This window comes from Asterias amurensis, chromosome 12 (assembly GCF_032118995.1).
Source record: "Asterias amurensis chromosome 12, ASM3211899v1".
Taxonomy (NCBI): Eukaryota; Metazoa; Echinodermata; class Asteroidea; order Forcipulatida; family Asteriidae; genus Asterias; species Asterias amurensis.
Genome location: NC_092659.1, coordinates 18,821,840 through 18,835,204, shown reverse-complemented (window position 1 = coordinate 18,835,204; position 13,365 = coordinate 18,821,840). Strand labels below are relative to the sequence as shown.

Here is a 13,365-nt window from a genome sequence, read left to right as displayed (position 1 = left end):
CCGTATCAATAACGCGGGGTTTAGGGGCTAGCTCTACCATCATGCACCCCGCTTCAGCCTGGGTTTGCAAAACAAAATTCACCCCAAAATTCCCTTTTGTAGCTCTTGCGTTTCCCTGGCGATGACACACACACAACTTAAGAGGTCACAGTATAATCTCCACCCAATACACTCAAGTGAATCTTATTTTCAAACTTAACAGTACATTCTCACCACTTTAGCTGTATTTATCTGGCCTGTATTCATATCTTAACAAATACAACAATATACTGTCAACAATATACATTTGTACAGCAGTGTGAGCTACCATTTCAATGCAATTCAAAAGAACTTCATTGTCAGTTTTAGAATCAGTTTGGTTACTTATCTGTGATTTGTTAACAACCGAATTGACTTCCATAAATGAACCTGTTTAAAAGGGTCTTTTCTTCAGTCCTTGACTTTATCATGATAGTTTGAAGTAGCACAAACCGTTATTTATTCTCATCATTGTAACTCAATAAACTTTTCAAGATTACATTCAGTCAAAAGCTAAATGTTTGTATAAACAGTGTTGGAACTTAATTAGAGTCAATCTAACATTAATCATGATCATTGCAATAAATGCCACTTATAACATTTAGGGCACATCAATTAAACACAAAATAAGTTCAAAAATGTCCATGTCTGGGAAGTGCTGTAAGGGTGGGTTTTTTCTTCATTTTTTGGGGGGGATTGTGGTATTTCCTTGCTTTTACCATTATTTTCATTAGTTTTTAAATCATCGTCTAATTATGTTGTTATTCGCTTGCGTACATTTAACGGAATTAAAACCAGTTAATTATCATTATAAAACACCTTTGTGGGTAAATTCTTGTAAATTTCACGAATTGTTGGACTCAAGCTTATATACAAGGGGGCATTAACAGCGCCCTCTGCGGTATGTTTTTTTCTCTTCTGTATTTTCCTCGATCACCCATCAACACCCTCATGTTTACATGTTTATTTCACGCAACCAGAACGAATAAATCACTGGAAATAGTAACAAGTATCTGCAAGAAGAAAAAAACGGTGTGTATTTCATTCGTTACCACTTGATATGGTTATTAACTGAGGCGTGCACGGGGTGTAGTTCTCATCGGTGAATTCGGATCTGTAAGCCCCCGCCATGACACCCGATCCATGCGGTTGGTTTGCGGGGCCAAGATAGCACGCGAACCGCTCGCGATAGCCCGTCTTGCACCCCAGCCAAGATGGAGATAAAATTAAGCTCAACATCAACAGTTGATAACAAAGTTTGCTGTTGATATGCCAGGGGTGCTACCGATCCTCAAACAACCACTCATTATCACATTTTAATTCAGATGTAATAACTTAAGCAAATCTAAATTTCTAGGCGATAATCTGTCTACATGATTAACACTGCAAACAATCATGAACAACACACTCTAAAAATAAAACCGTCATAAAACTATTTTTTAGTTTAAAAAAATAAGCCACCACTGTGATCAAATTAAAGAATATCAATTTAATCAAAGGGCGAAAAGTTAGTTCTAAATTCACATTCCACTACATAACTTGTGTATAGAAAGTCCCATACAGTTACTCAATGCTTTGAGATTATCTAACAGTGCATGGCAATGTTATCTGTATACAAATATAGCATAATATACTTGATTAGCCAAGCTTGTGTCATAATTGATAACAGTAGCTAGTAGCACCTGCTTTTAGGATGACAGTAAAACAGTGTTTCATCATTGTTATATCCTGCTCAAAAATGAAAATATTAAGGCTCATGAATTTCCTGTGTCTTGTAGTTTTATGTGTGAAGCAAAAATTCTACGCCATGCCAATAAATTTGAAACCAATATGAGCACACGGACTATAATTTCGCTAAAATATGTTGAAGATTACATTTTTTTACTTTTCCGGTGGCTATTTTTTTTAGTACTTGGCGTGGATGTCACAGTTTGCCAAACATACAAATTGTCTTTTTTTAGAGTTTATTGTCTGATATTTGATGAAAGTTTATCAACTTGCATTTGCGTCTTGTTTCGGACATTCCTTGATGTTAAAAACAAAACCTGTCGTAGTTGTGCTTTTTGGGGGGAGCGGGGATGTATATATTGTAAATGTTTATAGTGCATTCCTTCTTTTGTTGACTTGTCTTTCGTCCGAGGGATTAACATAGCTAGAATTAGGTCATAGAAGGGGGTTAAAAAATGAAAACAACTAGGGCAATTGCCGTAAATGTTGGCGTTAATGCCTTAGTCGTTTGTATGCTGGAATTTTAAAGTTTGGTCAAGGGAGGGAAAACTGCATGGTGTTAGGGTTTCAAATTCGATCATTTATGGTACTTTTTATGTGGAGTTTGTTCAACAACTCTCCAAATACCTTCACTTTTTCCGACTAAGGAAACAGTGTGACCCCCACTGCCATACCTTCAGATGCAACCAGTGGCTGATTGTCAACATTGGAGTGGTTTTTTTGGAGGGTATTAAATCCCTTCCCAATTCTTTCCCTCACAAAAACCCTACCCGGTGATTATTCTTTGGGTTAAAAGCTTTTCTATTACGACCAAGGCTTTTTTAGTCACCCTCATGAGCTATTCATTCCATCACTTCGCCCCATTCATCACGACTACCTCTCAATACCCCCAACTTTCAAAGAGATAACCCAGGGACTGCAGGCGATTTGGTCCGGTACCATTCACCCTGCCTGCTGGACCGAGACCCCCGGTCGTTGACTGGAATATTGCTCTCTAGATTTCCCCTTACCAAACAATGGATGACTGGGCGTCATCTTCCCTATTTAACTTCAGGGAGAGAATCTGGGCCACCAGCACAGAATAAAAATGTTCCCCCTAACCACAGTCCAATCTACTATACAGCTAATTTATTATTACTAATTTCAACAGAACATCCTAAAACAAATAAAACTCAAACTATTTAAAACGCAATCTCAGAAAAGTATTTTTAAAGGAATCCTACAAGTTGCAATTTTTTTTATAATTATAAACTTGTATCAAATTGGAATTGTCACTCGCCACGTACTCCCGCAATACTGTACATTTATTTAAACAGGAGCGAAACAAACCACACAATGCAATTGTTTATAATGTAGTTTGAAAACTTCAAAATTCCCAACCACAAACGTGGAAAAAAACTCCATTACATCCCAATGAATAAATCCTATACATACTCAATTATCGCGTATTACATTAAAGGCAGTGGATACTATTGATAACTGTCAAACACTAGCCTTCACAATTGATGTATCTCAACATATGCATAAAATAACAAACCTGTGAAAATTTGAGCTCAATCGGTCATCGAAGTTGCGAGAAAATAATGAAAGAAAAATAACCCTTGTCACACGAAGTTGTGTGCAAGAGGATGGTTGATTTCGAGACCTCAAGTTCTAAATCTGAGGTCTCGAAATCAAATTCGTGGAAAATTACTTCTTTCTCGAAACCTATGGCACTTCAGAGGGAGCCGTTTCTCACAATGTTTTATACCATCAACCTCTCCCCATTACTCGTTACCAAGTAAGGTTTTATGCCAATAATTGTTTTGAGTAGTTACCAATAGTGTCCACTGCCTTTAACACAAAACAAATCACACCAATACAAATGTACAGTGTTTCAACATGCCCATTGATTGAAACCATTATTGAAACCAATGTGTACATTGACTTCTTTATACTGGAGTACCATTGAAAGTAGCACGAGTACTGCCATGTTTTGAAACGATTACCAGTGTAATTGTAAAGAATTCATTTGAAGTTGAAGGTGAACTTTTTGCAGTAATTTGCGAGTTATATTGGCTCTTGCGCTTTGATCTTAGTTTAGTCTTATTTATTTTGTTCCCAGTTTACGGATTTTTTTTGTAACATCTGTTGCAAAAACGGGCTTGCCAAGTGAGGTTTTAAGAAGTAAAGATAATTAAACAATTTATTCGTAATTTGTTCTTAATTTTGAAAGCAGTCTCTTTTGTATTTGTCTGTATAAATCCAGACGTTGAGTATCGACGTTTCGAGCTGTGAAATCGTTTGGTCTTCAAGGAATTTCACAATCCGATGGCAAGTGGGTTTGTACAGCGTTTAGAAAGTCAGTTTTAAACAGTTTCTTCAATAGTGGAGATAACTTGGGCCTAAGCTCATCGAGCCGCTTATATTGCTTATCGAATTTCTGCTAAGCATGAACATGATATCAGGAATGAGTGTTATTTTGGCTAGTAACCTTATTACGGTAAACCCGGGCCTAACCTGACTTTATTTTCTGAACATGACATTTCTCCATTGAGGACTTTGTTTTCATTAAACACACAATCCTAGTATTAAAACCAGTAACTGCTTCTGATTTAACACTACACAGTTATAACATTCCAAATATGGACATTTTTGTTTCTTTTTTAGAACTTCCTTTTCGTACTTTTAAGAAAAGATATGTGTACATTTATTATGTCACAACCGAAACATGAAAATGCGGAAGCGTTCGTATTTACTCAGAGCTGTGATTGTTGTTATAACTTCAGGACTCGACAAAACAAAATGTTTTTCGAGTGTATTTGGAGACGGTGAAAGAAAAACAATCACATGGAATATTTGAAAGATTGCTTGTTTTCATTGCACATGGCGCGAAATCAACGTTGCTAAAAAGTAAACACGGTGGGTCCATGTATTATGTTGGGAGTATGTAGTGTTCATTGAATTGTACCATAATCATTAGCCATTTTTGTTTATGATATACTCCACACAATCTTTACAGAGCTCGTAAAACTCACTAAAAACATAATTCTGCGAAACTCCCTCCATCAGTACATGCATACTACAATAAGCTGTCTCCAAACTAAAGTTCATGCATAAACATAAAATATGAAAGTTTGATTGAGCTTAGTCATTGCATAATAATGGCACCTTTGACAGTTTTATCATTATTCGTTGTCATATGGCACATGCACCTGTGAATCATGACGTCACATACCATGTAAGCCTAAGACGTACAAGTATACCAACAATAATGTGTTACTGTTTGTTGAGTATTGGTAACGTTATTGCACCTTTTTTTTTAGTTTAATAACTTTAGGTTTACAGTAACACCATGTTTGTATCTACTTGCTTGGTAGATTTGTTATTTTGTTGATAATTTCAAAATGTGCTTCCTGGTTTATCATAGATCTAGATGTATTGTTATGTATTTTTGATCCGCGTTTACATAACTTACATACGTTAGAAGAAACAGTACTTTTTTTCTAGACTTATTATTTATTGACTTCGTTACTAAACTATAGGCACTGACTGGGGGACCTACGTCTCTTCTTCGAATTACACAAATCATTACCAACCAGCCCAGCATTTCCAGTCTAGTGCGCACACCGCGACTGAAGTCAGAGGGAGATATTTCACCTAATCGCCCGCCTGTCTGTCTACTCGGCCACGCTCAGGCAAAACTCTTCGCACGCGATTTGTTCCTTTTTGCTCTTTAAAAAAACCTCGCCACAATTTCCCGTCCGTGCGCCCACACCGTAGTTCGTTTGATTCTGTAACTTGGATGGTTCTATTTCCTCTAAACGCGTATTCATTTCGTAGTCTACATTCCAGCAGCCTTTATGACCCCCAATTTCGTCTGGCATTGCACTTTTTCTCCTCGCAGCCTAGCCACACGTTCCAGTAGTAGTACAGCTGGCCTAGACATCGCCAATGATTAACAACTAGGGCTGGGGCCAGGAGGGGAAAAAGAGAGAATAAAAAATCGAATATTTTATTTCAGGCTCGCTAGGTTATAGGTGTTTTCGGTTACAGGAAGTTATGAAGTTGGATGCGGTTGGCTAGCTAGGCGTCGGGTGACATGTAAATTGCATATTTTCAGTCGGCGAATGGTGTTGTTTTATAACATCAATGGTGCGGGATAGATCGGTTATTACTTCCGTGAAAATAAAACTGAATTGCCCCCTTGTAAAAAAAAAAAAAAAAAAAAAACCTCTTATGTAAGCCATTAGGAATATACATTGTTTTTCACAGCCAGTTGTTTAACGATTGTATTTTGTATTTGTACAAAGAACTGTTATTAGAGTGACTAATAAATGCAGTGAACAATCACAACCCTTGTTTAAACAGAGAAGTTGCTATCTACATTGGTTATGAATGGTCTGTTTTGTTTAGAGAAAAACAAAAAACTGACAAATAACCTTGAGATGTGTTTTTATATTATTGGTAATGATCTATACTTCATAAAGTTGATAAGCAAACAATTTCTCCAAGAGTAGAAACGGGTTACCAGCTAAAACACAATGCAGTTCACAACATTGCGACTGGTACCTACGCTTTTCATATTTAGCGAATATATCGTTGCTTTGAAAAACATTTGGCCTGGCCCAATTTCACAAAGCTCTAACACAAAAACTTGCAAAGCACAGACAGTACTTAGACCCAACATAAACTGGTTACCAGCCAACAGTCCTTAAAGTTGCCATTGTTGTGACTGCTGCCCGACCTATATTTTGCTTAGAATATAAATTTGCTAAGCAGTACTTTTTGCTTAATAAAATTTGGCCCTATTGGTAGCTCCCTTGAGCAACACATCCAGTCTATTTAGGAAATGGATATTTCGCGTAAAGTTATACGGCTACTTCCGAAAACAGAAACTCCACGGCCTTGCCTTGTCTGGTATGAAAACGTCAACAAGCAGAGATTCATTTCACCATTGGAACATGATCTGGTAAAGTTTGCGGTAATACCATCTCACTAATGAGTTTGATGCAGTGGTGTCTAAACAAGACGACGTTTCGATCGACAGTTTACGTCTTCAAGAGAAGAAATTTCACGATCTGACCTTCATAATAAACAAACACTGCATTAATTAACTAGAGACAACTGATTTGTTTCACATTATATAAAGGTCAACACCATCTTACTAATGAGTTGGAAGCAGTGGTGTCTAAACAAGACGACGTTTCGATCGACAATTTATGTCTTCGAGAGAAAATTGTTCACGATCTGACCTTCATAATCTATAAACAAGTACTGCCTCAATAATAAGCCAAGAGAAAACTGATTTATTTTACTTTATATAAAGGCCAACACCATCTCACTAATGTGGCAGTGTATAAACAAGACGACGTTTCGATTTTTACTGATTTGTTTTACGTACATCAGTACTGTACGTATAAATGTGGTGAATATTAAAACCTGACTAAATTGCATAAATGCAAGGTATATTATTCATTAATTTATTTATTTTGTTAACCCAAGGTTAATATAACGTTTCAATACATTATAAATTTACATCTGGGATAATAAATATTATATTTTTATTTAACACACCGACGTATGTTAAGCACTGTACTCAGTCTTTCCATCAGTCCTGTGAAAAAGAAAACTTCATGCATATTACTCGGTAGGATTTGAACCCACGACCTTGCTATGCTATGTCTTATACTACACAACCGAGATTGCACGGTAGCTAGAGGCAGTTTGAATCCTTTATCTGGGCAGCGGGTACCACACCAAATGCAGTAAGCGTCAAATTTGCACCGAGGAACTATTGTTCTGTTTTATCCATACGCCGATGAGTGTGTTAATCAAGGTTTAGCTCTGTTGGTTAAAAAAAACAGTAAAAACATTCCCATCCACAGGGGGCAAGTTCAAGTGACGGACTAGAGTCGTCCATTGGGTGCTTTTGCCTGGTACCTAGGATGTATTGCATGCGTAGGTAACCATTGATAATTTACAAAATGGGTGATTTAATGGTCGCTAATCGAACTTGCCCTGGTTTGTAACAAACTCACCATGCAACTGACTTTAGAAAATAATCATCAACTAAGGTGGCCCCGCTTAGAGAAAGCCACTCTTATGCACTGTTCTGGATTCCGGGTATGGTGTGACCCATTTATGGGTCATGCTGACCTTGAATGAGGGTCAAACTGACTCAAAAACTGTGTCAAACTGACGCAGAATTCGAAACAAAAACCACGTAAATTTCTAACCAGTTTTCGTGTCAGCCTGGCCCCGAAATGGGTCCGACGCCCTCTTGGACCCGGAATCCGGATCAAATCGATCAGGGATTTTTTGTGTGTGAAAAGCATGAATTCTAGTGAGCCAATGTTTTTGTTTTGATTGTGGCAATTGAAATAAACAACGTTTTTTCATGGTTTTAAACATTTTGCTTTTTACTTTGACATTACTGATTTCTCAGGATTTGTAAACTTTATAAGTGATATTTCCAGTCTGAGTTTTTGTTCTTACATACCATTCCGGCTTAGTTTGTCTGGATAGTGAGCAAGATCACCCATTTAGATCGTGATGATTACTGTGTAAACCGCAATCATTGATATTGAGCCAAGTTTAAGGAAGAACTGTATAACGCTTTGGTCCAAACCTCTTGGGTCCAACGGACAGTCATTTCTTATGGGAATTTATATGTTCATTCAAGTGCTAGTGAGACTCATCCCGTACATTTTGTAGTTTTTTATTTTGACCTTTCATCATTGTGCTCACACAATTTGTACCGCTATTAAATAATCAAACGAGACAGAACACAAATTCACTTAGGAGCAATCTAGTTACCAAGCCAAAGTGCAATAATTTCCGGAAACAGGTGAGCTAGCTTTATAACGCAAGCAGTTCACTTATGTTGCTTTTACAAAATGCGAAATGATCAAATTGCTTCATATTGTTTTATCGTGGAATGCCTTCTGTTGTTGGCATCAGTTAACAAGTCACCAGCTCGATAAAATCAGCAAACATTTAAATTTAAAATTACTGTGAATAATTCAGGAGAAAAACACTTTTACCACTACATATTCTGGAAGGCACAGTCAAACTGTTATTGTATATAAAAGGTATGATGTCTGCTTCGTCATGAAACACTACGGAACAGCTTAATATTTAGTTGAATGAGTCAAATTAGAAACAATTACATTGATGGACCCGTAGTTGTTCTTGTTTTATAATTTAAAAAAACAATGTCAAACTAACTTTGTGCTGCCCTAGTTTTCGCTTTACTGTGCCTTGTTGCTTGCCTTACTTACTGGCTTCATTTTGAACAGGTCTGCTTGATAAGAAAATCAAATATGTCACCAGAGCAAACACAAGTCCGCGATGTGTGCATATTTAGAGAAAAGATCAACGGGGAAAGTGATAAAAAATAAAGCCCACATTTTGGCCAGACACTCTGGTTAGTCCTAAGCCTAAGGTTTACATAGTGTTTTTTAAGAGGTTTCGTTTCGGGAATAAGGGACCAGGGTCCAAGCATCAAGTACCGTGGAACTCGCAGCTCAACTCACCCACCTGTCGGGGGGACTACACCGGGGGTTTAGAGTTCGATCCCAGGCCGATAGGATCACCTCATTTAGGGGCCCGTCCGGGCCTCATTGGGGTTTGTTTGGTGCAGTGATGGGGGACACTCTACTGCGCCAGATTATCGGCCGGGTATTTTGTGTTTGTTTAGTGTCAGCGTTGAGTGTCAAGCAGACCCCAAAGTCGGGTCTCGTTTGCTCGGGTGATTATCAGTAAGATATGGTCCCAGTTGCAAGAGTTCAGGGTAAAAAAAAAAACAAAAAAGGAAAACAACAAATGGAGGAAACTGCAGGTTAATTTGTTCTCATACAGTTAGACTTTGGAGTTTTAAAGTAGATAAGTCTAACATTGATTCATATAACGGATATATTTTGATGTTTATATTAACTAGGACAAAAGTCATTAAATTAGTTTCCCATAGTAAAACAATTTGAATCTGGAGATAGTTATAACTATAGAGTTGTGTTTTATTTTTTATACACCACCATGCCACAACACAGTCGACACAGGGAACGACTACAATTAAATAAATATATGGATTTACATTATGTGAAATTCGTTGCCAAAACTTTTGAATAGTAACTGGATGAACATCCGGCATTAGTCCATTATAAAAGGAGCGTACATTACAAGGGTCCGTCTGCTTAGTTAACAGTGTTTAATGAAATTCTCTTATGAAAAAGTTGTATGAAACTCTGACAACTAGAGAGCAAATCCGGTACACTTTTACAAAACTCAAGGATTGTAAACTAACGAAATAATCATGCATACCATAAAATGTATTTTTCGACCAATCGTATTGTTATCAAAAGCCTGTTTAATTAATTAAACAAAACGACAACTTACGCAAAGAGTTGCTTAGCAATGTACGAAAGGTAAACGAAGAAAACCGCTTTCCGTCATTCTGTAAAGTTTAGAATAGTTTAATGAATCTCAAAAGAAGCCGATGAATTAGCTTGAGTTAAAACACATGCAACAAACGCATTTAAAAAACCAAACTAATTCGTTTAGTAACATTTTGTACAGTTTTAAATTCAAACCAACTGTTTTTCTTTATCACTTTGTTTTAAAACTAACTTTGCCTTTATACTAATAAACAAAGTTTTTAGCAGTGGCAATTTTCTTACTATAATAGTGACTAAAATAATCTATACAGCTACAAAGAAACTCTTAACTGACTTTACCAGGCAATCATACACAATAAAAAAAAGTTATCATCACTACCAAAGAATGCACTCGTCACACACCGCAAATCGGTGCTCATGGCCCCACGAAGGGCGAGGCACTCGGTCGCTAACTACACACTCAGCTCCGTGGAATTCAGCAAACACATCGGTAAACAAGGGCCTATATTTCCGGCACTCTCGAAAACCTGGCCACGGCCACTCGCCCTACGCGTCACTCAAAAACCAGTGTTTAAACTTCGGTAGGAACTCCAGGTTGGAACCACCCTGTGTAAGGCTTCACAGACGGCATGTAGACTCTGTACTCAGTAACGTCGCAAAAAACAAGCACCATCCATGCCATGGTTAAATACAGCTGGGCTTCGGTTAAAGATTTGTGGTCAATCAATTGGTGAGGTATAGTTTAAGTCAAATCACAAACCGCCATTTTGTTTTTTTGGAGCAATAATACAGAAGCACAACAGTCCTCTTAGTTCAACAACCACACAATGTTATGGGGAACCCCTCTCAGATTGTTGCCTTTATTTACGTATCCCTGTGCCCTATTACATCATTTTATTATAAAGTGTTCAATTGACGAGGTTGGGGTTCGTTCAGTAACTATACCAAAAACAAACTAGCAAAAGAAAAGGCCGGGACAAAAGGTAGTACTTCAGACCCTCTGTAGGCTCTTCTAGATAATTTTGTGTGAGAATAATAATATATTGGCTTTGTAAAAAGCTGCCTTTTGTCGTGCGTCGTCTGGGCTTTACAAAACGACCCAATGGCCATGTTTGTACTACGAGTACCCGCAACCTACGCTCAATTCTATGCGGGCTTTGCGTCGTTTGTGACGGCATGATAAAGGATGTCCCCACGTGAACTCCGACGGACAAACAGTTGGTAACAATAAAGAGAATAGCTTCAGACATCACTTCATTATGCTGGCCAAGTATTTATTTGGATAACGCCGCTCATTTTGATAAGGAATAAAAGAGAAGATTTATTCAGATCATTATTCCTCATTCAGATACTACAAGGTAAAGCCAAATCGGACTATAATAGAAATTTACACACTATTAAAATAACTCATAGGAAAGTCTATTAATACAACACCATTTATCCTTGAAGGGCGTGTACCATAAGAATTATCTCCAGTAACTGGGTCAACCCACTTATGTTCATATAAATGTAACTGGCATGACTTATTTCATAACATATGCCTATATATAGAAATGTCATGAGATTTTACTAAACTTGATTATTTACCGATTAACCTATGAGCCTTAAGACTGATCGATCAACAAACGACTATTTAATACTGAACTCTAATTTAATAAATTTTTAATGTCTTTATCTATATCAAGCATGAACATCAAACTCAAACAGTCGTTGGATCGGAATCACGGCTTGAAAATGTTTTGTGTTTTATCACTAAAAGGGTTAAGAAGTTTCAAAATAATATTTTTAAAAAGGCTGCTACCTATACTCTGTTTGATAAGATTTGGCTTTCTGTACAGTGGTACAATTAATCACAATGTTATACCGACTATCCCCTTGTATGACAGGTAGCACTATTTATACGTAGTACGGTATTCATTTTACTGAAATTAACTGTAAAATAAAGATATCCGAGCTTGTTGTAATACTAACTTCTAATTCGTAGTGTAAAACATTCAAGCGATGTTTGGTTGCAAGCTGCCCTACGTTGCTACCACATGCTTCATTTTGCAACAATTTCTTTTATCTTAATGTGCTGTTTACACTTTCAGGTAATTTAAACTTATTTATTTTTCTTAATTATGTTTGTAATTTGGTTTCATCTACCATAGAGCAAGGAACTATCAAATAACATGCCGATATTGTACACAAGGGAAGATGCATAGCAAAGTTTTGTCAAGCACCCCCCCCCCCCCAAGTGACCCATGGTGATTCAAACCCCCTCTAGAACGTGTGGTATGGTCCAGTGTAGGATACCATTTCATGTGCTGACCAGTGTGTACGATATGGTTAAGACAATGAACACAAATATTTCAGCATGTACTAACAACGGCCCTTGCTGCAGAGTTGTCAAGTACAAAAAGGACAACTTTGGTATCCTCAAGTCTATGTTGGGTATAATGTCATAAATATTGGATACCGACCATGTAGGCCCTACGAAGATTGGTCGAAGATCTCGTAAAAAACGCTTACTTGATTACAAACAAATAATTTATTCCCCCGCTAATATTGTCATATTCGCTGTTTTTGTATTCGCAAGTCATGGTTCACCTTAGTGCGATTCTACTTGAATGGGTTAGCACGTGACAATGTACCGTGCCCGTAACGTGAACTCGCTACCTTTAAAATGTTGATTTCTTGACGCAAGAGGGCGGCATTTAAATATATGGTCGACTTACTGACTTCAAACTTTGCAGAGAAAATAAATAAATAAAAAATGTATGAATACTGAGTACGGGATAAATTGTTATGCTTTCAGTGAGGTACATTGGTGTAGACTGATTTACCTTAAGACAACACTCAGTTTGACTGGTTGAACAGAGAAGCAATTTGATCGTAAAAATCCACAAATTGGTCCAAGCTTCACCAAAGTTATTTGAGATACACGTGTGCAAAAAGACACTTTAAAACAAAACATGTATGCCCTGATAAGATGACTTTTTGCAAGGTATTTTAGGCTAAATAAATATGAATAATCTCATAACCAAGGCACACCAAAAGGTTTTTATCTTAACAAACAATTCATTGAGATTGGTAATGAATTCAATACTATTCCTACTGTAACAGAAAGTTACTGTATGCATCTCAGGGAACATAAGAAGACTGAAACCGTCGCACATTGCTTTGTAAAATATTTTTAGAAAATTCAACAGTCCATGAAGTTCTGCCAAATGTAAAATTAACTGTCAATAACAACATCATTGTT

At 37.1% G+C, this 13,365-nt stretch overlaps 1 long non-coding RNA gene across 2 annotated transcripts in view; it reads right to left on the bottom strand.

The window, feature by feature from the left end:
• The window catches only part of LOC139944817 (uncharacterized), a 141,956-nt gene that overhangs the window by 74,562 nt on the left and 54,029 nt on the right, over positions 1-13,365 (bottom strand). The window lies entirely within an intron of this gene.